A 26,035-nucleotide genomic window follows, 5' to 3' on the forward strand; every position below is an offset into this window, starting at 1 on the left:
AAAAGAAGATGTATGATATATTATAAACTCGAAATGATAAATAATTTCATAAAATCTCATTTCCACAGATATTAGTTGTTCTTTCATTTTGTTTATCTAAACTACAATTTAAAATCAACAAGAAATATTACAATTTAGAATTGGTTGTTGAATATATTTTATCATCACTCACCGCTGTAGAAATATGATACATAATACTTTGTTGCATAATTCCAATTAGCTAAATAAATAAAGGGACAATAATATTCCACTGCTCTCTTTCATACTTGCAAGTCACAAACATGTGTTTATATTTTCAGTGTCGCTTCCCCTCCACCGCACATTAGAAATAAATAGCATTCTGTATCTCGTGCTTATTTTTGACAATCAATATCAATAGCATGTGTTCCAATTGGTAGGCAATCGTTTCAATTAGAAATTCTTGGACGGTAATCACGAATACGTAATGGCGTGTGCTCTGTCATCACTTCCTTTAGGTTTGGAATTCAATATGTTGTTTGTGTATTTTTTGATCGTGTTCGGATAGCGCAACACTGTGGGATGAAAGTTAAAGTAAATAACAACCAGTGTTCGGAAAGTTACTTTTAAAAAGATAACTAGCTACAGTTACAGTTACTTGCTTAAAAAAGTAACAATTACAGTTACTCATTTTAAAAAGTAACTCAGTTACAGTTACATGTACTTCAAAAATAACTGTAAGATACTTTTACAGTTACTTTCTAATGAAAATTTTCTTGCAACCAAATTTCACAAATCGATCATTAATTGTAATAACATATTTTGTGCAGACTAACATGTATTTTACTTATGTTACTGGTACATAATATAAGTCTTCGTATATTTATATTTATTACAAAATAAAGTGCTCTCCTGTGCTTTGCGCGACGCCATGAAGGCGTATAGGGGGTGTGGAGTTAAGAGCTCCACACTTTCTTGATCATGGCCGAAGGTGGAGGTGATGTGATCAGCACCACGTTCCTGGCATTATTAACCCCCCAGAGTTTGCTCCAGATACCCACTTTATACGATGCTGGGTGGGCGCTGGAGCCGCTTCAACAGGTGGAAAAAATCTCGGTTCTCCCCACGGAGGATCGGACCCGGGGTCTCTGGCATGGTAGTCAGGCACTCAAACGAATTTTTAAAAGGAATTCCCCTATGCGGTAGTATCCCTTGTTATTCACATTTTCTTAATTTTTACGTATGTCAATTTTCAGTATTCTCATTGGAACAAACACAAACATCCATGTCCGAAACGAACTAGAATCCGGGACTCCTGACATATAGTGTGTTGTGCTAACCACTCCGCCACGGAGGTTGACCTGAGCTACTGCAACTTAAACATTGTTCTTAAGGAAAGTCCATTGGACTGGGGGGATTCTAGAAACTGTATAGAAAGAAGGAAAGAAAGATTTTGATTTGATTTGATTTAGTTTATTTTACTTCGCGTTTTGTGCCTCTTGGCTAATTTGCGAAGATGGGGATGAGTGATGAAATGATGAAATTGATGAATGGACATTCACAAACAACCAAGCCCGACCGGGATTCGAACCCGGGACCCTTGGCGTGGAAAGAAAGATAGAGAGATATCACTCACGTAGAATATATTCTAAGAAGGGAGGTCTGTTTCGCCTAAATGGCGTGTCATAGAGAAATAAATTTGTTGTACAATTTCAAGTGTTTATGAACCAGAAAATAATAAAAATGATAATGTAGTAGCTTATAATCTGATATTATAGCAAAGAAAGAAACTATCGGATGCTGCTTACAGAAGGGGGAAGTTATACGGTCACAGAGGAATACCACACAGGAACAAACTACAGAAACCAGACACACTTCACAGCACACAACTGATAATTGCAAACTGTCAACAATAGAAAGGAATTCTCCTCCTTCCTGCTTCTGGGAAATCCACCCCTCTTCCGAGGTCTGTATATCGCTTTGGAATTCAGGTCTACCAAACAAAAGATGAAAGATCCGATAAATCTTGAAATTCCTGGCACCTGACTGGAGCCTACGGACTGACCACCTTCAAGAGACAAATTTAGTACAACAACTTTCTCTTTTCCTCTTCATCTATTGTTTGCAAGAATTAATGTATCAAAAGATGGGCTTTTATATCACAACAGAAACTAATTTCCGGCTCACATTGAGTCCTAAATCGCCAATAATTTATGAGTGTCGCAAAGTAACTGTAAAAACTGTTAAAACGTTACTTCTATCGTAAAAAAGTAACACAGTTAGTTACTCACTTTTAAGAGTAACTAGTTACAGTTACATTTTCTAAAAAAAAAAGTGACTGTTACTTGTAACTGAGTTACTTGTAACTAGTTACTTCCAAACACCGATAACAACGACGAAAGAACGAACACTTTGGTCCATCATTTCAATTCAGGCCTGGACATTAATGTTTCAGTGTTTGCGGAGTAAAACTCGTTCACCGAAGAGATTATAGAACCGACGAAAACACAAGTAAACGTTCGTCCATTGCATAACGGCTTATGGGCAACACAGATGATCCCGGCTACTGAATGGACATTTTTACTCCTCTTCTATTGTGTGCATCAACAGGAGAATGCAGCAACTCAACCTAATTTCAACTCACTTTCAAATGGAAGGTAGGTTATCACGTTTTACAAGCCTCTCACTTTTTTTATGTCTTCACTTCAACTGACATTTATTTATAACTTATTCTTATCGCTTTGTTCCACCTAGGTAGGCAGAAGAACACAAGGGAAATGTAAATGATGACATACAATAACAGCAAACCTAAAAGCTTCCATACTTTCAATGAAACATGTATATAAAGAAATATAAATTTATTTAAGAGAGAAACAGCATCATATCGTATTAACATTTATCCAAGCAAACCAATACCAGCGTGGCCAACAGCAAGATGAGGCTGGACGTGGAGGTTGTGTCCGTGTTTCTTGACGACTGCGTTGAATCCATTGTGATCGTCAGCCACGTAGTTCACAGTTCTAACACTTCCGTCTGGTTCCACAAGACTGTACTGTCCCTTCACTAGAGGCCCATCACGTACTTCATACTGGCTCTTCTGGTCGCCTGTGTGGTGGTCCTTCACGGCGTACTTGAACTCGTATTTGGGATAGGCCTGGATGAGAACATTTAATTATGTTAGGTGCGTTATTATTTTCTTACATCATCTGAATGTCTTATGAACAACTAGACATGGACATTCACAGAGAGAGAGAGACAGGGAGATGAGAGAGAGAGAGAGAGAGAGAGAAAAGGAGAGAGAGAGAGAGAAAGGAGTGGGGAGTAAAATGCAATGTAGGAAATATTATGGAACACTCAGGAATCGGCATTATTTCCGTTAATCTACTCATACTTTGACTAATGTGATAATGTTAAATGCCATCAATTATCTCAAATCTCAGTAAAGAAATACAAAATGGTAGAAAATGCATGTATCAGATACATATTTCAGCTAAAGATCTGATCATATTCTTCCGATTTTAAATTATAATCATGTTCTTTCTATGACAAACAGAATAAACTGCACTATCTCTTTTTCATCCGCGGTAAATTAGTTCGAAAGAAACATTGCCGTAAGGATGTCCATTTATATATTTCACAAAAGCGGAACAATTTCGATTTACCCCATCATTCAACCATGGCCTATAAGTAATATTTTCTTCTTTAGCATGGAATGCATTGCCTACGAACAATGCATGCATAATCAACCCTATAAGTTTAATAGCTAAAGTAAAAAAAATACTGCTAATGAAACAATGGCAGAGTCTGAAGGTATAAAGTCCTGACATGAAATTTTATGTTTATTATTAATATTATTATTATTATTATGTCTTTTGTATTAATATTTTTGTATTAATTTAATTTTGTGCATTTCTTACAGATATATATGTATCATTTAATATGTAGCTTACTTCTCCATATGCAGTGTATCACATATGTAATGTTACATTCATAAGTATTAAGTGGCAGAGCATCCTGTAGGCTGTACCTCAACCGCTTAATGAAGAAATGTATAAATAATTATATTATATTGAATTCATCTCTCTCTGCAACAAAAAATGGATTTCTGCATGTAATTTTCATAAAATAGATTAAATGTAAGCCTCAGAATATCTTGCATGTCTACTCACGTAATAGTCAACGTGATGAACTGGAGGCACACCATGGGCTATTACCACCAGGGCAAGAATTCCAACAACCTAGAAAGATAAAGTAACAGAAGAGAACATTAGTCAATGGAGTATGTATCCAAGTATAACTATGTCAAGAATGAGTCAGGGGCTTAACAGAGGTGCACAGTGTAAGGGGTGATTAAAGTCTTCTGACTTGCGCTAGAAAATTAAATATTCTTGATACTAGAAACAATACATATGTAGACTGCGTTCTATCTCGTATAACTGTTACACATGCCAATGCGCTTACAATGCTTAAAACGAAGAAAAATAGGAGTATTATCATGTGTAAAAATACTGCAAAGTAAATGTCAAAACTTTTCCCATTTTCTTATTGAAGTACACATGTTTGTATTCAGTTTGCTTAATGAATCTCATTAACAGAGGACGATATTTTTCACACTTACCGCAAGCGAATTCATTTCTGATTGATTGTATGTGATCGGATTCACTTCTAACATTTTACGAATAGTTTTACGGCTTATATATAAGAAGTGAAATCTACTGTATTCACTTCATATCCTTTACATGAATGGAAAGAAATCCAATTATCTGAATTTAGGAATTGTGTTATTTGCGGAAGGATTCTATCTCAATATTGAGGAAAAGGAATGTTTCACACACCACTGATGTTTGAAACTTTTTGAAGGCAACATTTTAGAAGTATTTTACTAATATATGAGAGTATCATTTTTTCAGAATGAATCACAGTTAACACTTTCACTAGAACCACTATTATGTTTATTTTCCGTAAGTAAGTGATGGATCCAAAATAGGAACCAATCTTGTGTTCACTCTCCGTGTTTTGATTGACTTGACTATAATGTTTTTCTGCATTGATATTTAGGTCTGTTATTATTCATTGTTTTTATTTTTTAAGTAATCCCAGTTTTTGTTAGGCCAATTCATAAATGTTTCAATTGGAAGATATACTACGAAATTCTGAAAGAAAATTGATTCCGACTTAGCTGTATACTTAAGGTCAAGCCTGAATATATGGTGATTAAATGTTTAAAATGAATTAGCAAATACTAACGGACCTACTATAAAACAAGCCAGACACTGTATATTTTGTTTACCTACATATCTGATTATTTAATTATTAAAATTGAGACATTAATCAGGAGAGGATTTTTGATACAGGATATTTAAAGTTGATGGTGCCTCTAAATGACATTTCTTTCAATTACATGAATGATATACAAAACATGAAAAAAAGGTACAATGAGTCATTTGTACTTTATAAATAGCTACCATAAAAATTATTTTATCTTTGCTATCTGAGTTCCAGTGTAAGTAACATTTCCTTCTTGATTTCTATGTTTTAACGTTGAAGAAGTAATTGTTGAAGTATGTGAAACAAAGTACTACATTTGTTTTAGAAATAATTTAAACATGTAAAGTTGGTATGAGCAACAGTTCATCTGCGCATTAGCTATCTCAAGTGCATTTTCTAAAGCTTTGTTGGGGAAGATTACAAGTTGTTCATATTTTACTCTTTCCCAGGAGTCTGTGGAGGAACTCTGCGCAGAACGGTAAAGAAGGGAAGAAAACGACTGGACAGTGCAAGGCAATGAAGCTGACATGACAGCTGCAGTCGTGTTGCAAACTCCATTCAATCACTTTCCCTCTTTCCCTTTCGTTGCAAGAGCCCTACATAATCTCTACGTGAGCAAAAGACTCAGATTCCTGGGATAGCTCTCTGATTTTGAAAGCAGTCTTTCAATGTACTTGGCTGCTGTGAAAATTTTAGATCAATATGGTCAAAAACAGTGTTGATTTATCCACATAATCCTCCCCAAAAACCATATCTGAATGCTTCCATTATCAAATTAATGCATTAGTAATGCCTTAATTTTGCTTAGTATGACAAATATTTCTTATCTTCGAAAATGTAGACTAGAAAGAGATTTGAAAATATCAGAATATCAAATGACTTAAAATCCTTTACAAGTCACAATTCCAACATCCGGCGTTTCCATATCCCATCTTCTGTCTATACATATGACGGCCTTTGTGGTGGACTCCTTACAACTCCATAGGTTCCGGGATCGAATCCTGACCTGTACATGAGTGTTCTTTGTCAGTGTTCCTTCATCAGTTTCATCATACCATCATTCATCCTCATCATTGCGATTAGCCAAAAGTGACAGAATAGCGACGCTAAATAACTAAAACTCAAACATTAATTGTACGAGGGCTGTTCAATAAAGAATGATCATAATTTTTTTTATAACAACATGCCCTCACTCATAGTCCACATTTTGATGGTCCCATTCAAAATAGTCCCCATGCGATGCAATGCACTTGTCCCACCTTTTTTCCATTCTTCAAAGACACGCTGGAAGCCATGTTTTGATAGGTCCTTCAAAATCGACTCCTCTTCTTCTCATGATGGAAAACGTCTCCACGAAGCTGTTTCTTTACATTAGGGAATAAAAAAAGGTCACAAAGGGCTAGATCTGGACTGTAAAAGGGGTGAGAAACACATGTCATTTTGTGTGGCGAGATATGCAGTAACAACACTTGCGATGTGCGGGCGAGCATTATCGTGGTGCAGCATCCAAGCTGGTTCTTTCAAATGTGGCCTCTTGCGGTTGATATGAACTTGGAGAATTTCCAGTACATCCATATAGTATGCTCCAGTTACAGTTGTATGTGCTGGTATGACATGCTGATACACCATTCCCTGAATATCGAAAAATGATATGACCATAACCGCTCTTGCTTTCTTTGGTGTTGGTGATGACGGAGATTTCCACACAGAGCTTTGTTGTTTGCTCTCTGGATCGTAATAGCGTAGCCAAGTTTCATCTGTAGTGATAACCTTCGAAAGAACCCTTCCCGTAACATCGCCTTCAACTGCGAACAAACCTTCAGACGATAGCAAAATTTCAGAGCAGCATATTGCTCATAGCGTGTTGCCTCCATCGTTCCCGTAGACGATACTGAACGTGTCTGAACTTCCACGGCTGCCACTGACGTACTATTGAAAATACATAATTGAAACTGTTACCAAATATTCATTACCCATTAAGCCAGCAATGCAATATAAAATTAAATTTGTATACAATACATCATGAGCATAAGAAATTTATGATCATTCTTTATTGAACAGCCCTCGTATTTATATTTGTTTGGTTGAGAACTGTAACCAACAACTCTCTCATATTAAACTATATATCCTAGCAGGCATAACGTTAGCTTTTTCCAGCTTGTTGGAAATAGAAGAATACAAAGAGGTTACATGGCAAAGATACATAATATATTAAAGGACCTTCAAAAGACGTAACGAAATCATAATAATATCTGAAATGTTGTGTTGTATTTTGAAATTCCAAAGATTTGATAATCTCATCTCCGATCACAAATAAAGAGAATAATTGTAAATCTAGGATTTCGAAAATGTATGAACAATGGAAAGTGCCAGAGACTACAGGTATTAAATTTGTCGAAACGAAGTTTTCGGGTAGCGAAGTGCACAAAGATTTCCGAAAATTTGGTCTCGTAATAATATATAATGTATATATGCGGAAATGGAACATATTATTGAATACTTCCAGGTTTGATACCTGGTGTAGGCACATAGTGATTGGTTCGGATCTCACTTTAAACTGTAGGTCCAGTCCCGAATAGACTATCTGTGCATAAAGTGAACTTAAAACAGTAACTCAATTATTGAATATTCTTTCTTTGGCAAATACAAGGCAAACTAAAAGATCTTTAAATCCTAGGGCGAATTACGTAATAATTGAAGGAATGATTAGCGTACGCAATGTTAAAGATAAGACCATCAAGCCTTGTTTCCGTGATATGAAAAACTAAATATGCTGACCAAGGCAATAATTTATTTTATTAAAAACATAAACTAAACGTAACGTTTCAACCTTCTAGCAAGGTCTTCTTCAGACTCTGTATCAAGCACAAAAGTAACAAGATACAAAAACAGGGCATTATACAGGGTGTATATAAACATGTGTCAGAAACTTTAGGGATTTATTCGTGACATCAAAACATAACAAAAAGTTCATATGAACATGGGTCCGAAAATCCTTCGTTAGGGAGGTATGAAAGGAATTCGCTGTAGTGACTCCTGGTTGTGTAATGTACCTCAAATGTGCATTTGTACTCACTTTCTTGTGTACAGTTGGGCATGGCATTTGTTTTTTGTTTATTTTCTCATTGTTGTTTGTTTTGTTTTACAGTAACTTCCATCACAACACATCACAACGATGTATTCAGTGTCTGAAATGACGGATATGCACTACATGTACGGCCTAGCAGATGGGAATTCGGACGCAGCACGTCAACGTTATGCTGAACGTTACCCTGGGAGGCAGTTATCTTGTGCACGAACGTTTGTACAACTACATCAACGCTTGCGAGAGACAGGCACATTTGAGAAGAGAGTTGCAGATGGTGGGAGACCACGCGATGTACGAACGCCTGAGCTTGAAGAACGGGTTCTTCGAACTGTGGATGAAACTCCATCAACCAGTACAAGGAGAATTGCGAGAAGGGAAGGCGTTAATCACATGACGATCTGGAACATTGTGCATGAAAATCTTCTGTACCCGTATCGCCTTCAACGGGTGCAAGGATTAAAGGAGGCAGACTTTCAGCCACGAATAAATTTCTGTCAACGCATGTTAGGGCAGTGTGCTGTGTTTCTGCAGTTCTTAGCATGTACCTTATTCACTGATGAGGCTGGCTTTTCACGTGATGGGATCTTCAATTATCATAACAATCACATCTGGGCTTATGAAAACCCTCATGCAGTGCGACAAGACAAACATCAACAGAGGTTCAGCCTCAACGTGTGGGGTGGAATCATTCATGATCATCTCATTGGCCCTTACTTCTTTCCTCAGCGTCTGACTGGACAAACGTATTTACAGTTTCTCAGACATGAGTTTCTGCATTTACTTGATGATGTACCTCTAGACGTCATCCAACGAATGTGGTTTATGCACGATGGTGCTCCACCGCATTTTACACGGATAGTTCGCCAGTGTCTCGATAACCAGTTTCCGAACAGATGGATTGGTCGCGGGGGATCCATTGCATGGCCTGCCCGATCGCCAGATTTAAACCCAATGGATTTTTTTTCCTTTGGGGACATTTAAAATCCTTGGTGTATTCAACTCCCGTACCCAATGTTGATGTTCTGAGGGAGCGTATCCAACATGGATTTGACCAAATACGGAACACACCAGGAGTTTACCACAACGTACGGCAAAGTATGGAACGCAGGCTCAGGGGATCCATGGAAGCAGGAGGTGGTCACTTCGAGCAATTTTTGTAAATGGCAATGATTTTGGTCAATGTCTCATTTTTTTGCCATGAATATTATTTCCTTTCATACCTCCCTAACGAAGGATTTTTGGACCCATGTTCATATGAACTTTTTGTTATGTTTTGATGTCAAGAATAGATCCCTAAAGTTTCTGACACATGTTTGTATACACCCTGTATATACACACAAACATTACTCCCTCCAGACTATTAGAAAGTTGTACTGGAACTCTCTAGCAGGTGGCTTTCCCTTGTCAACTGTACTTTCACCTAAAAGGCTAAATATATTTACTTCCATATAGAATGTGGTTGGATTTTTTATCTCACGCACTTTTTCCTTCATTTTTCTTCCTTCTCCTCTCCTCTTTCTGTCTTGTCCTTTCCACCCTTTCTAACACCTTCTTCCATTCTTTGTTTAATTTCAGTCCCCCATTCCAGTTCATTGTGTCTTCTTCACCTTTCTTCTCTATTTCCTTGGCCTCCTTCCATTTTCTCACTAGCATTCTCTTCTCCCTTCCTATCTGCTTAGCCTCATCCAACTCTATGTCATGCCCTGTTTATCTCGAAGCTGGAAAGGCTGTGTGCGAGGAAGTTGTACGCTCACTTGAAAATTGACGATTTTATAGGTATATATTTATTTTCGGTGTTGTCTTTATAAGGATTAATTTGTATACAGAAGTCTACATTCCATTTTGTCAATACATTTTAACACTTGTAATATATTTATTGCATAAATATCACTTAATGAACCTCATACTGGCATCCGGTGAATGTAGCATTATTAGATTCTCATACAGGCGTCAAGTAAATAAAACATGTGGGGGTGGGGTAAGAGCGTCCACCTAGAATCTTAGACAGTCGCACTTGTTTCAAAGTTCAATTGATTCACTCACTGGTAGGTTACTTTTGTTGCGTTAGTACAGTTATAGTTTAATTTTAACAACAATGCCGCCATGTGCATTGAGCAGTATGCGTGCTAAATGTTTCGTTCTGGGGACTCATTCATGCCCACTCATTCCTTTTGCCAGTTAATTGTGCTGTCTGAAGAAATCTACAGCACATTCCATTAATCTGGACACTTGTTTTAAGTAATTTAGAACGTTTGTCTGGTGAAAGATATTTGCCAAGTTTTATTGTTCAGTTTCTGTATCTGGCTGGTCTCATTTGTCCCACCCGGTGGGAACTAGATAAAAATGTTCATAACTGTTCTACGTGTAGCACGGTAAAAGTTTGTTTCTTCTCAAATAAATAATGTGCACACTATGACCTTTTATTTCTTAGGGGTCTCACTTGCCCCATTCTCCCCTATCTCATGTATCGATACATTTTGATTGAACTCGAACACGCAAAGATACAAATGTGATCAGTCACATTGAACTGACAATTTAGAGATTCGTCGATTCATCATTATTTGATTTTTAAAGCTAAAATGCTTTCTAATAATACGATATACATTGATATATACATTTGGAATTGAATGCAAAAATACTATATAGACATTTGGTATAGATGTGTTGGTTGTTGACTCAAAGATATTTTATCCAAAGACATGCGGATGGGCCAGTTAAAACATTTTATGTAGTTTTGAACTGACATGATGAGTGTTTCAGTTTGGAAAATTTTAGAATATCACATTTGCCAACTTCCGAAATTTACACATCTCGCTTTTGATTGATTGTAGTGTCTCACTACCAAATCAAGAGACCACTCGAGTTACTTCAATCTACATTAAGCTGTTATTTGATAGGATAGGTCTTTCTCTATGTACCAAATTCTAGCATTTTCTGAGATATCCATAGTTCACACGGAAAGGGACACTCAAAAGAAACACTCATGACCAGGTGAGGACTCGAACTAGGAACCTTCGCTAGTGTGATTGTGAATGAACTAACGTGGTCGACAACCAATGCGACATCTGTATGATGTAGTACCATGTTTAATTACTCAGCCTAGAGATACATTGACTTATAATTATTTTTTAAATCAATATTAAATACTATTGCACGCAATGGAAATATTTTCTTAAATTTATTATTATTTCGTTTAACACTGCAGAGGTCGCGCGAATCACAATGGTGACACAGTACTTTATATTTTCATGCTCCTACCGTTCGGCAACACCGTTGGTCTTTGTTCCAGGTATACCTCTCTGGAACAGTCCAGAAACTGTTCATTCAGCATTGCAATATTGTTGACATATTATAGAGCTCACATTTCGGTGGAGCACCATAGTGATCCGCGCGACTATTGACGGGAGCGTTTTCGACCATTTTGGAGATGATGTGAACAGCACCACGCTGCGTTTGCCTTTACCCACCAGGGTTGCCCCAATTTACCCACTGATTTGAGCTGCGTGACCCCAGATACGCTTTATGTGGGGACATGTCCGGAAAAGTTCCGACCCTAAATCATCCATCCCTGGAATAGAACCCGGATCTCCCGTGTGGCAGTCAGAACCCTAACCTATGTATTTCCTCTTGTAATGTGTAGAGTGAAATAACTTATAATTTATTTAAAGTGAACTAGAAATCCTTAGAAATACATTCTCCCTAGGAAAACAAAATAAAGTTTGAAAAATGATTGTTAAAAACGATAATATTTTATGGATTACAATAGTGATCCGCGCGACTGAAGATGTATATTCTTTTCCGCGCGACCACTGCAGTGTGCAAATATGGAAATGTTATTTTTCTCACATGATTGCAAAACCATGACATCTACAAATTTCAAGTTTCATTTAATTCTGTACCGTCTGTAAGTAACTGCTTCCTCAAATTTCACATTTCATAAACCTTCCAAGGAAATAATGATTGCAATGTGTGATAAAGAAATGAAAGGAGAGGATGGATCATGCAAATTTCACTCTTCACTGTTATAAAAAGGTTATGATCAGAGTATAATTATCAGAAGATACATCCAAGCTCTTGGAAATAGTTAGCTATGAATTCGATCGTGGTAAGTAATTATGCGTTAATTTTCAAGATGTGTTTACCTCAAATCTTAGGAATTTTTACGTGGCGCGCTGCATTTCTTCCCTTAAATGTTTCATTTCGCAATATGTATTCTTTCAAAATATAATAATTTATACAAGGCTGCATTGTATTTTACCTGCAATATACTTATATTGAAATCTGTACAGAACTACAAAAGCACTACGTAATACATTAAATTTAAATCTTGAGAGGCTAAAATTTGTGAACCTTAGATATCGGCAAAGTACATGAAAAGTCGGAGTTCACAAAGTCTTTCTGCAGTTCCTATTGAATGTTATTTGTATTACAGGAATCTGTAAATCTCAGAACACAGTGAAGTGCTGGAAGTTTTCTGATTAAATTTAAGAAAATACTTCAACGTCATGCTGAAGTACTGTGTGAACGCACAGTACATTAAACATTATAGTTGTGTAATTCTCTTCATAGAATTATTCCAAATGCACTAGCATGTTTTTCTCAACTTTATTTAAAATGTATTATGCACGTGTTTAGTATCGGCTTTCTGCGAAATTCTGTTATAATCATCTGTTATAAGAGTAAAATAAGGATAAGATGATCCAGAGAAAGAAGACATCTCGATGATTTTGATATGTGCTTAATTATCTCCACAAAAAGTAAACCAAAGCGAGTATTGGGGAAGCCAAAAAGTACCCTCTCTTGACGTACATAAGTATAATGTAGCGATTAATACTGCGTAGATTGTCTTTATAGGAATAGATATTTTGCTTGGTCTGGCAATGTAAATATTTGTTTCATTTACAAACTCATACACACACGCACACGCAAGCACACCAATATTAAGTTCTTTAAATCGAAGCATAGTTTTGCTGTATGGCTTGTTTGTGTGGTAATACAGTGAGATGCAAAAATAAATATGCTACATAACAATTAGTAAACAGAACCAATTACTATTCAAAGTAGATCTTTGCTGCACCTTCCACTACAAATTACGTACTGTCATCATTTTTAAAATATTTCTGATTCCACAGTAATGTTTCAATAAATTTGTGTTTTTGATAATTACTATTACAAAGTTTCCGAAGAGTTGGATGAAGGGACATATATTTTCCACCTTACAAAATTAACACGGTGTATCCTCCCAAATGTTTCATTTTCACTATGCTAAACAATATGAAAATTCCATTACTTATCACCAAAGATTGAGCAAAATATCATCCATCACATAATCAATTCCACATAAAAGATTGTTATTACGAAAACCTTAAGGGTCATTATTGCATACATGCATACATATTACATGTAGGTTAATGGACAACCTTATGTATATAATCTTTAAGATTTGCTCCCCAAAATGTTATGCACAGAATATGGAACATGTACAGAGTTATTTTGAATTGTAATGGCAGGGATTGTTAATATTTGGCTAATAAATCTGCAGGTCAAATATCTATGAAACTTGCAACATAAATTCTACGTAAATATTTCAGTAATAATTTTCTGTATAGCAAATATTTTTTTTAACAATCAGTGTCTTCTGCTTTATATTTACATGTTTTAACCATTTTTTTTTTTTCAGATTGTATTACTTTCACTCCTATCAATCGTTTATGCGATTCCTCCAGTCCACCATGTGGATTACTACGTGAGTAAAACATTTCTTAAAATCACCAAAATTTTTGCGTTTGTTATTCAATAACTGAGTATGACGTTTTATCATTTGAAGGTTAGGATTGGGAACACATGAATTAAATTACTTTCAATCATAAGTTCAAAAAACAGTAACTCAAATGAAAAATTGCTGAATATTTTCAATTTATATGCACTTAACTCTACAAGATTTAATTTGATTTATAGGCCTATCCCAAGTACGAGTTCAAGTATGCTGTAAGTGACCACCACACAGGCGACCAGAAGAGCCAGTATGAAGTACGTGATGGGCCTGTTGTGAAGGGACAGTACAGTCTTGTGGAACCAGACGGAAGTGTTAGAACTGTGGACTACGTGGCTGACGATCACAATGGATTCAACGCAGTGGTCAAGAAACAAGGACACAACCTCCACGTACAGCCTCATCTCGGTATCGGTCATGCAGGCATTGGATTGCTTGGTTGAGCAATAAAATAAAGCCATTTATTTTTGTTCTTAAAAAGTTATATGTATTAATAAGTAAAAGTTTGATATAAACTGTTTCACATAGCACGTGTTTTGTTCTTTTATTTTTCACAGTAAGAAAATATTATAATGCAGTAACTACTCGTCTCTCTTTCACATATAAAACCTCCTAGTGTAAATATTGCAGGAATGACGGACTTTTTCATACCTTTCTTTACATGGTTTTTTACCTCACTACACGATACGATAACTGAAATTTCCAATTTCTGTTTCATTTCACATCGATTTCCTTCCTGTTTAAGCTACACTGTGAAAAATTGCTGCAACTTTACATAAATTACACGGTATAACTTACACATGAATACATCGTAGGTGCATTATGCATATATTTTACAGTAAATAGGAGAAATACTGTATGGCACAAGAAATTAAAAACTTTTATCAGTACCGTGAATTAGTTAGATTTGATTCTAAGACGTAGAAACTGTGTAAGTAAATACTCTCCTTAGAGTTGCTACTCAAACAACAACACTCTTCTGTACCCGGTGGAGGCACGTTGTGGTTCAGATCCCACTTTAAACTGTACGTCTAGTCCTGCTTAGCCATGCTGTGCATAAAGTGGACTTAAAAATTGGTATGTATTAAAATTGTGTTGGGCCTTCTATTAAATCCACATTTAACCATCTAAGGGACCACCCATAAATTTCAAGGATCAAATTGCCGGTATCCTTGGCGGAGTGGATAGCACATCGAGCTACGACGCAAGGGGGCACGGATTCCAATCCCGGCGGTGGTCTTTGTGAATGTCCCTTCATCCATTTCATCATACGTGTATAATCACTCAATCCCATCTTCACGATTATACAAAAGTGGGAGAAAAGTGAAGTAAAATTAAACAAACCAATTAATCAATAATAGGGGTATTGGATAGGTTCAAAATAATACTTGGTACGAGGCCTATTATTTTTATTAATTTAAGTACAATGGAAAACCTATTTTGATGATGTTTTTGTCGATTTTATACTATTGCAAATCTGTGTTTTTTCACCTCATACTTGGTACGAGTGGTACGAGGCCTATTATTTTTATTAATTTAAGCACAATGGAAAACCTATTTTGATGATGTTTTTGTCGATTTTATAGTATTGTAACTCTGTGATTTTTCATCTCGTACTTCGTACGAATGTTATAATTTCTTACGAGTTAAAGTACACCTACACCCACCTACACTCACATACACCCACACCCACCTACACCTATTTACTTCTGGTCCACTTCCGGTTTACTTCTGGTCGACTTCCGGTCTACTTCCGGTCCACTTCCGGTCTACTTCCGCTCCACTTGACAGCCACTTGTGAGTTTTTCTAATTTTTGTTGTTTTCTGATTGGTTGGTTATGACGTAATGCGATGACGTGGTGTTTTCTGATTGGTTGGTTATGACGTAATGCGATGACGTGGTGTTTTCTGATTGGCTCACTGTTTCGGATGTGTGTTTCAACGCGAAAGCATTACTGATAAGTCAGTATCGTGAGAGTGTTTGAAGAGTGCAGACGTGTTGTTGCAGTGCTGCTCATATTTTTTTTTCATGTGCTAAGCACAGGGTGATATTTGTTTTTACTATATGTGCTTATTAATTTTTTATACTTAGTACAAATATATATTTTATATATAATAAAAAATAGCTAATATAAAATAAAACGTTATGAATATTTTTGGGTTTAAAAAGCAACAACATAATCAGCCTGTAGAGAGAGTTCCAGTAAACATGGATGTATTTAGAGAAATTTATCATCAATTGAAAGGATTACTTCTTGTTCACTTGAATAGTATTTGGTCTCATGTTGACGAGGATACTGGAAAGCACTTATTTGTATTTAATAATAACTTATCATCATATAAGTTACCTGTTAGTGGGAAAATTCAAATAAACGTTTCACCATCCAATGCGGCAGTTTTGCACATAGGTCGAAATTTGTATAGAATTAAACATAGTACATTACTTCCTGATACGTCTTATGATGTGGAAGCTGGTGAATTTTTGTATGCTGAGATAATTGGAGAGTATGATAAATTGATTCCTCTGTTTATCGAAATAAGAATAATCGATCCTCTTATTAATATATAAAATACCTAAAAAAAACAACATGGATATACGAGGTTTGGCTAGAAAAAAAACCGGACTGATGATATGAAATCTTTTATTCGGCATTTTGTACAACAGGAACTTTATCTCCTTCAAAGTACTCCCCTGCATGATATGTACACCGCTCCATACGAATTTTCCATTGCTGGAAGCAGTGTTGCCAGTCATTTTCGGAGATCATGTTCATTACATCCGTCGCTTTTCTTTGCACAGCTTCTACTGTCTCAAATCTGGTTCCTTTTAGGGTTCCTTCACTCTGGGGAATAAAAAGAAGTCACAGGCAGCAAGGTCCGGCGAATACGGCGGATGTTCTAACACTGGGATGCCATATTTAGCCAAAAATGTCTTCACTGACAGGGCCGTATTGACAGGAGCATTGTCTTGGTGCAGAATCCATGACTTCCGTTGCCACAAATCAGGTCGTCGTCTTCTTACTCACTCACGAAGGGTTTTCAGCACATTAATGTAATGATGTTGGTTTACAGTTTGACCCTCGGGTACCCAATGAACGTACACAATGCTTCGAATGTGGAAAAGACAATCATCATGGCTTTGAATTTGGACTTGCTCATGCGAGCTTTCTTGTGACGTGGCGAACTCGGGGTCTTCCAATGCATTGATTGGCGATTTGTGGCAGGGTCGTACATGAAAAACCACGATTCATCACAGGTTATCACTCTCTAAGAATGTAGGGTCTGTTTCAATGTTCTTCAAAGTGACCGTACAAATGTTCACTCGAGCTTCCTTCTGTTCCAATGTCAGGTTCCTTGGCACGAGATTTGAACACACTTTACTCATGTTCAAATTTTCGAGTAAAATCTGTCGAACACTTTCTTTGTCTATTCCTGTGATTTCAGCAACTGCTCTAATGGTGAATCGACGATCTTTTCGAATCACATCACTCACTTTTTGAATGTTTGTTTCCGTTTTCGACGTGCATGGTCGTCCTGAACGTGGGTTGTCTTGGATCATTTCCTGTCCTTCTTTAAACCGTTTAAACCACTCAAACACTTGTGTGCGTGATAAACACTCATCCCCGTACACAGATTTTAACATTTCGTACGCTTCTGTTGCGGATTTCTCCAGTTTGTAAAGGAACTTCATATTGACACGCTGTTCCATTTTAATACTCAGCATTTTTCCGACGGAGCACAGACGCACGTTCCGCTTTGTCCAAGTGCCACAGCGAAACTGAGAGGCCTGCACCCAGGGCAATTAGTCATTCTGTAGGCAGGGTATGGTAGTATAGAATCATGCATTGCTCAACCTTCGCGCATTTGTTGTTTGCCAATAGCAACATCAATCCGGTTTTTTTCTAGCCAAACCTCGTATATGGTAATAGAAGGCGACAGAAGATTCCAGATAATTCAAGCGAGATTGCTAGTTTAGATGCACGTCTAAAGAAACTGAAATCAGATTTACTCATATTACAGAATTCACTAAATCTAAATATTCAAGCAGAGATTACAAATCTTCAAACTCAACTGATTGATCCTATAGTAAAAATTGATGAATTTTGGGAAGATACAAGGTACCATAGCTCACATAGAAGATACTATGACAACTATGAGAAATGAGCTAACAAGTGTACAGGAAACTCTGGAATCGAAACTGCCTGGCATTACTGATATTCTAGCTATAGTTCAACAGCAAGTTACTAAGTTTGAAAGCTTGAATACTGAATCAGAATTATCGCATTTCCATCATCTTATTGACGACATTCAGAGTAAATTAGAGACACTGCAACAGTCTACACCTACGTAGGATGATATACCGCAACTGCAAGAAATGCAGCTGATGTAACAGAACTCGATGCTATGAAATTAACTCTCACCACACTTCAGAATACTGTAGCTGCTTTGCCTACTTCTCAGGAAATCAGAGCTATGAGGAGAGCAGTACATCGAATTTTAAAATCTGAGGATATCAAAAACATTCAAGTAGAAATTGCGCAAATCAGAGAAACTGTTGCTAGTCTCCCCAACAATCAAATAATTAACGAACTACATGCATTATTTACAGAAATCAGAAGTCAAGTACACGATCTTGCTACCCAGAGTTCTAAATTGAAACTTGTAGAAAATTTACAAGAGATTATTTCTAATATTACGGTACAAATTACTACTCTTGAAGCAAGTCAAGAATCAGCTTTATCAGGTTTTGCTACTCAACTTCACGATCTCAAAGAGGAATATAAACAACTGTATGTTGATGTAAAAATCAAACCTAGCTACGATGAGTTGATTCGTACTATCAACGAACACTTAGAATCGGTATTAAGCAGACTAGATGACGTAGATACTCGTCAATTTTATTCTATGGAAATTGTTAGGTTACAAAGTGTTCCAAATGCTCGAGGGCACTGGACGTACGCCAAAGCTGGCAATGTTTACAAATTATATCCGTACACTCAGGTACATGAATTTTTTGTTGATGGTAGTTTACGATTTCTGAAGTTTAGTTTTCTAAAACATGGAAAACATATTTAAGTTCCTCAGTTTAATAGGACTTATCTTATAAGTTAATAGGACTTATCTTAATAAGTCTCCAACTGCAATTTGATGCCGGCAACGCTCCGAGCAATAGCATTTAATTCAGAAGATGAAGGTAAATTATTGATAAAATCTTCCAATGTCTGCAGTATCGATTGAAGTTCTGTTATAGCTGTATGCAGGTCATCTGTCTGTAATTCAGATTTGATACTTTGCAATGTAGGAACTTCGGAAGATTGAAACTGTTCTTGCAATTTAGCAATACTAGCATTTACCTGCTCATATTCTTCTTGAGTTTTGATATTCTGGATGATGGTTTGCAGTTCGGTATGAATACTATTTGCCTGGTCATTTAATTGCTGTTTCAGCTGTTCGGTATTCTTTCTCTGGATTTGTCTAAATTTATCAAGTTGTTTTTCAAGTTGGCAATATTCTCTTCTAAGTTCTGAAGATTATCTATTGAAGCTAAATTAGAATATTTGTCAAGCAAAGATTTGAGTTCTCCATCAATTTTTACTATAGGATCAATCAGTTGAGTTTGAAGATTTGTAATCTCTGCTTGAATATTTAGATTTAGTGAATTCTGTAATATGAGTAAATCTGATTTCAGTTTCTTTAGAGGTGCATCTAAACTAGCAATCTCGCTTGAATTATCTGGAATCTCCTGTCGCCTTCTATTACCATATATATACATGTTTTTTTTTTTGTTTTTAGGTATTTTATATATTAATAAGAGGATCGATTATTCTTATTTCGATAAACAGAGGAATCAATTTATCATACTCTCCAATTATCTCAGCATACAAAAATTCACCAGCTTCCACATCATAAGACGTATCAGGAAGTAATGTACTATGTTTAATTCTATACAAATTTCGACCTATGTGCAAAACTGCCGCATTGGGTGGTGAAACGTATATTTGAATTTTCCCACTAACAGGTAACTTATATGATGATAAGTTATTATTAAATACAAATAAGTGCTTTCCAGTATCCTCGTCAACATGAGACCAAATACTATTCACGTGAACAAGAAGTAATCCTTTCAATTGATGATAAATTTCTCTAAATACATCCATGTTTACTGGAATTCTCTCTACAGGCTGATTATGTTGCTTTTTAAACCCAAAAATATTCATAACGTTCTATTTTATATTAGCTATTTTTTTATTATATATAAAATATATATTTGTACTAAGTATAAAAAATTAATAAGCACATATAGTAAAAACAAATATCACCCTGTGCTTAGCACATGAAAAACAAATATGAGCAGCACTGCAACAACACGTCCGCACTCTTCAAACACTCTCACGATACTGACTGATCAGTAAAGCTTTCGCATTTAAATAACCTAAGCGCGGACCGCGTTGAAACACACATCCGAAACAGTGAGCCAATCAGAAAACACCACATCATTGCATTAAGTCATAACCAACCAATCAGAAAACACCACGTCATCGCATTACGTCATAACCAACCAATCAGAAAACAACAAAAACTAGAAAAACTCAGAAGTGGCTGTCAAGTGGAGCGGAAGTAGACCGGAAGTGGACCGGAAGTAGACCGGAAGTAGACCGGAAGTGGACCAGAAGTAAATAGGTGTAGGTGGGTGTGGGTGTGGGTGAGTGTAGGTGGGTGTAGGTGTACTTTAACTCGTAAGAAATTATAACATTCGTACGAAGTACGAGATGAAAAATCACAGAGTTACAATACTATAAAATCGACAAAAACATCATCAAAATAGGTTTTCCATTGTGCTTAAATTAATAAAAATAATAGGCCTCGTACCACTCGTACCAAGTATGAGGTGAAAAAACACAGATTTGCAATAGTATAAAATCGACAAAAACATCGTCAAAATAGGTTTTCCATTGTACTTAAATTAATAAAAATAATAGGCCTCGTACCAAGTATTATTTTGAACCGATCCAATACCCCTACTATGAATAAAGATCGAATCAGTATTTTCTATTTATTTATGATGTCTGACAATTCAGAATCGTTCTGTTATTCTTCTTTTAAGGATATACAAAACAAAGGATGAAAATACATTCCTTTTGACCATAGACCCATTGATTTAATTTTTGTACTTACAATTGTTATCAAAAGAACAGGGACAACATTTCGTGCAAGACTTGGAATATCTCGCAAGGTTAATGCTAGGCAATAAACCCGCCTAGTTTGCTGCACCTTTTCACTTTTTTTGCATCACGCGTCTAGTTGCTTCCAAAGTACAACACCGAGCCGTATTCTTCTTCGATTTGCTGTAATGTAGTATATTTGGTGTGCACCTTTTACACATACTACGCTTTGAAGCTGTGTACGGTCTGGTGTATGGTCACGTGGTGCGTGCTAACCAATGAAATGTGGTCCTAAGGCAGCAGACAGGCATTTGTTGAGCCTAGACAGCAATTCTTGTGTACAGCGTTTATTTGATTGAACGCAATTTACAGTCAGACAAAGAAATGCACCTGTGGTGTCAAGATTTGATTGAGTTGGTGTTTTGAATCCACTTTATGCACAGTAAGGTTAATCAAGATTGGACCTCCATTATAAAGTGGGATCCGAACCATTATGTGCCTCCACCTTGTATCGAACAAGGGACCCTTTGATTACAAGCCTACGACGCTATCACTGCGCCATCGGGGTGGCCTTCTACCCGTACACCCATACGTGCACATAATTGTCAATATCATTTTTCCTTTACATCATTAATTATTATTTTATATTATCATTGTATTCAGCACGTCTCCAAGTCCATGTCAGTTCTAGCGAAGTCAAGCAAATGCCATTTCCCTTTCCCCTTTTCGTAAGCAAATACAAAAGGACGGCTATATTTACACTTTCTCTCCCAGAAACACCTTTGTCCTCCGAACGTCCAAATATTTCCGTTCTTTCCTGCAACCAACCCCCTCCTCCACGTCAGCCAATATAAACTGGACTTTTCTGTTTTATATAAAGCACTTCTCTCCACTTGTGTTATCAGTTGTGAAGTGTAATCCGTTCGTATCCAAACAGAAATGAATTCTTTCGGGGTAAGTTTCTGGTATAACCATTAATATCAAATATGTTTAAAGTTTCATGATAGATAAAACTGATAGAAACTCTCATTTAATTTGCTTACAAACTACTCTTAACATCTCTAAAAAATAAGCAATAAATCTGCTTAGAATTTATATTTTTTGGGTTGTCGGTATTGAAATGAATGAACAAATGTTGAAAAATATGCTGGAAACCACAAAATCACACACATTCCTTCACAACTTGTCTATCCAAGTGAATTGGTTTTACGAAGCATACAATAAATATTACATCACGAACCGGAATTTACTCTTGTACTGTTGAATACTTTCATTGATTTTGTAAATAATAATTTTGTTTGTGAATTTAGTCTTAATCATACGTCATTCGATTTACCTTTGTTGCAGGTTCTTGTTGGAGTACTGGCTTTCTCAGCACTAGCTCTTGCAATTCCACCAATTCATCATGTGGACTACTATGTAAGTAAATACTTGTTTTTCAAATAGAAAAAATGCCAAGTTATAGATACGTTGTTTCTCATACATCCATGTGTTAAATCTAAAAGGAACGAAGACATACATGCACTAAAATAACTAGTAAAGTTTGATAAGTATTCGTCCATTACCAAGAACGAAACAGCAATAAATATGAATATTTCTCCTGCAGGCATATCCCAAATACGAGTTCAAGTACGCAGTGAGCGACCACCACACAGGTGACCAGAAGAGCCAGTATGAAGTACGTGATGATCCTCTAGTGAAGGGACAGTACAGTCTTGTGGAACCAGACGGAAGTATTAGAACTGTGGACTACGTGGCTGACGATCACAATGGATTCAACGCAGTGGTCAAGAAACACGGACACAACCTCCACGTCCAGCCTCATCTAGGTATTGGTCACGCTGGGATTGGATTCCTTGGATGAACATTACACATTTCTTGTTGATTTTGTTTAATAAAATAAATTATGACTTTTAATTTTAATATTTCTTTTTAAAATAAAATTTCCTAAAATTAACGGTTTCCCATAGACGTACAATGTGGACACTTCTGCGTTTTGACTATCCCTTTGAAATTCTATGTGATAATTGAAACTTAGAACAGTCCTTGACTTTAAAAGGTTACGCTTTGTATCTATGTAACGCTCATTACAGTAAGTTTCTTCTTTGTTTTGGCCTTTTCAAATTTGATAATTTTTTATGCGTCTTCGTTGATAATCAAATAAATTGAATAGGCCTCTACTATTCTATTATTCTAATTTTATTTTCCGTGTTGTTTGTAAATATATTGCTTTCTAATATGCTACAATGAATAAATATTTTGCAGTGAAATTTCTTAAATATTATGTTAATAATACTTACAAACCGTTCATAACCGTGTCAGTAAACCAATGAATCTGAGATAAGTAAATATTGTGATTAGCATACATGGGTGTAAATAAGTGTTACACGGTGTTTATTTTAGGTAGTCGGAGAGAAGAGATTTTAACTAGTCTTTGACTGAAAATGTTGGATCATTTCAATATTGAGAACTATAGTACCGTCCATTTAAATAGACATACTCGTCAGTACGACCTCTCTTCATGTTTGAATTAAGGCATAACTTTCGTACTTTCGAATCGTTCTCAAAATAGTGCATTTAACAATTTGAAATTAAAGAACTCGAAGAATTATTGAATATTATTTGCCAACTCTTTCATTCGTGTATGAAGGACAGGATTCTAAAAAAACTCTTTCCGTAAGTGACTAGCTTCTTATAATAAATAGATAAAGCATGAATACAGAAATCAGTTGTGGCAATTTAGGTGTTCTCAATTTTGATGTACAGTACGGTCAAAACTTCTCTTAATCTACAAGTAGATCAGTCCGGGATAAATGGTCTTAGATTTCTCAGTGCCCTACCAAAGGAAGAATTATCAAGAATTTATTCATGAAAGACGTTGAATAAGGTCCATGAGGTTAAATCGTTACAACAATATGTTTTATTATAAAAAAACAATCCATCGAAGTGACAAAGGTTATTTAATAGAAAAAATATCATGCATTTGCCATCTCTACGTAGGTACCCGATAGAGATGGACATATGATTTTGGGATATATTGCCTTATATTTTGTTTTAATTTACCTGGCGTAGCTTAACACTAGAAAGACGGGAGCGGCCATTTTGACCTTTTTCGATTTACTTTTCTCCTCCATTGTTTTACTTTCAGCGCAGAAATTTTGAAAGAAGTTGAATTTTCTGTATTTTATACGTTGTTTCAATGGGTGTATTCAGTTTTTACAATTATCCCAAGACTAGGCGCTATGAGAAGTCATTACCCTAGAACTACGACGAACGGTCATATTTACCGCCATAATAAAACGATTGGATAACACAGCACTGGACAGTCATGTTAATGTAAGTTTTTACATTTGTTCTCTCTATCTCTTTCTCCGTGTATTAAGATGACTTTTTCAATCAGAGCATGAGACTCCTCTTTTTCAAAATTAAATTAAATACACTGTGTGAAGTCTAGTACGGAATCTTGTTAAAATAAAATTTAATAAAAAAAACGGTTTCCAATAGACGTACAATATAGACACTTCTAGGTTGTCACTATCCCGTTGAATTTCAATGTGATCCTTGAAACTTCTGCAGTCCTTGACTCTATCAAATTACCCTTTGTATATCTGTAACGCTTATTACAGTAAGTTTCATCATTGTTTTGGAATTTTAGGATTTGATAATTTTTTTATGCTTCCTCCTTGATAATCAAGTAAATTGAATAGGCTTCTACTATTCTGTTATTCTAATTTTATTCTTCCGTGTAGTTTTTACATATATTTCTTTCTAATAATCTGAAAATAAAATATTCTGCAGTGATATTAATTAAATATTAATTAAAAAAATTGTTAATGTTCCTTATTGACGGTTCATTAACCTGTCAGTAAACAAACGAATCTGAGATAAAACATATTTTGATTAGCATCCATGGAGTAAATAGGGGTAACACGGTAAATGCAACTGCACCGTGTTTAATTTAAGCAGTGGGAGGGATGTGATTTTAACTAGTCTTTGACCCAAAATATTGGATCACTTAAAATATTGAGAACTATTGTAACGGACATTTAAATAACCATGCTCGTCAGTACGACCTCTCTCCATATTTGAATTAAGGTATAACTTTAATACTTTCGAATCATTCTCAAAATAGTGCATGGAACAATTTGGAATTAAGAAACTCGAAGAATTATTGAATATTATTTGCCAACTCTATCATCCGTGTATCAAAGGCAGGATACCAAAAATCAACTCTTTTCGTAAGTGAATAACTTCTTATAAAAAATAGATAAAGCATGAATACAGAAATCAGTTGTGGAAATTTAGGTGTTCTCAGCTTTGATGTGCAGTAAGTTCTAAGTCTTCTCGTAATCTAGATCAGTCCGGGATAGATGGAAAGAGCTTTTTCAGTGCTTTACCAAAGGAAGAATTATCAAGATATTATTCATGAAAAACGATGAATAAGGTCCTTGAGGTTAAATTCTTAAAACATAATGATTTTTTATTTAAAAAAAATCATTCGATGCCACAAAGGCTATTTAAAAAATATATACTATGCATTTGACATTTCTCCGTAGGTACCGAAAGAGAAGACCATACGATTTTGGGATATATTGACATATATTTTGAGGGTTATCCGGCGTAGCTTAACACTAGAACGACGGGAACGGTCATTTCGACCACATTAATTTACTTTTCTCCTCTATTTTATTACTTTCAGCACAAAACTTCTGAAAGAAGTTGACTCCCCATTACTTTATAACTTCTTTCAAAAGTGTGATCGGTTTTTACAAATCTTCCAAAACT

General features: G+C 35.9%; 2 pseudogenes across 1 annotated transcript in view; one reads left to right on the forward strand and one right to left on the reverse strand.

Annotated features, from left to right (window-relative positions):
* Positions 1–23,114, forward strand: part of LOC146002280 (cuticle protein 19 pseudogene) — a 39,807-nt pseudogene extending 16,693 nt beyond the window's left edge. The window contains exon 3 of the transcript XR_014443690.1: positions 22,857–23,114. The product of XR_014443690.1 is annotated as a cuticle protein 19 pseudogene (transcript). The remainder of the gene's footprint in view (positions 1–22,856) is intronic.
* Positions 2,855–7,100, reverse strand: LOC146002623 (cuticle protein 19 pseudogene; annotated as a pseudogene).
* Positions 23,115–26,035: the final 2,921 nt, after the last annotated feature.

Source organism: Lepisma saccharinum, chromosome 18 (assembly GCF_977018435.1).
Source record: "Lepisma saccharinum chromosome 18, izLepSacc3.1, whole genome shotgun sequence".
Taxonomy (NCBI): Eukaryota; Metazoa; Arthropoda; class Insecta; order Zygentoma; family Lepismatidae; genus Lepisma; species Lepisma saccharinum.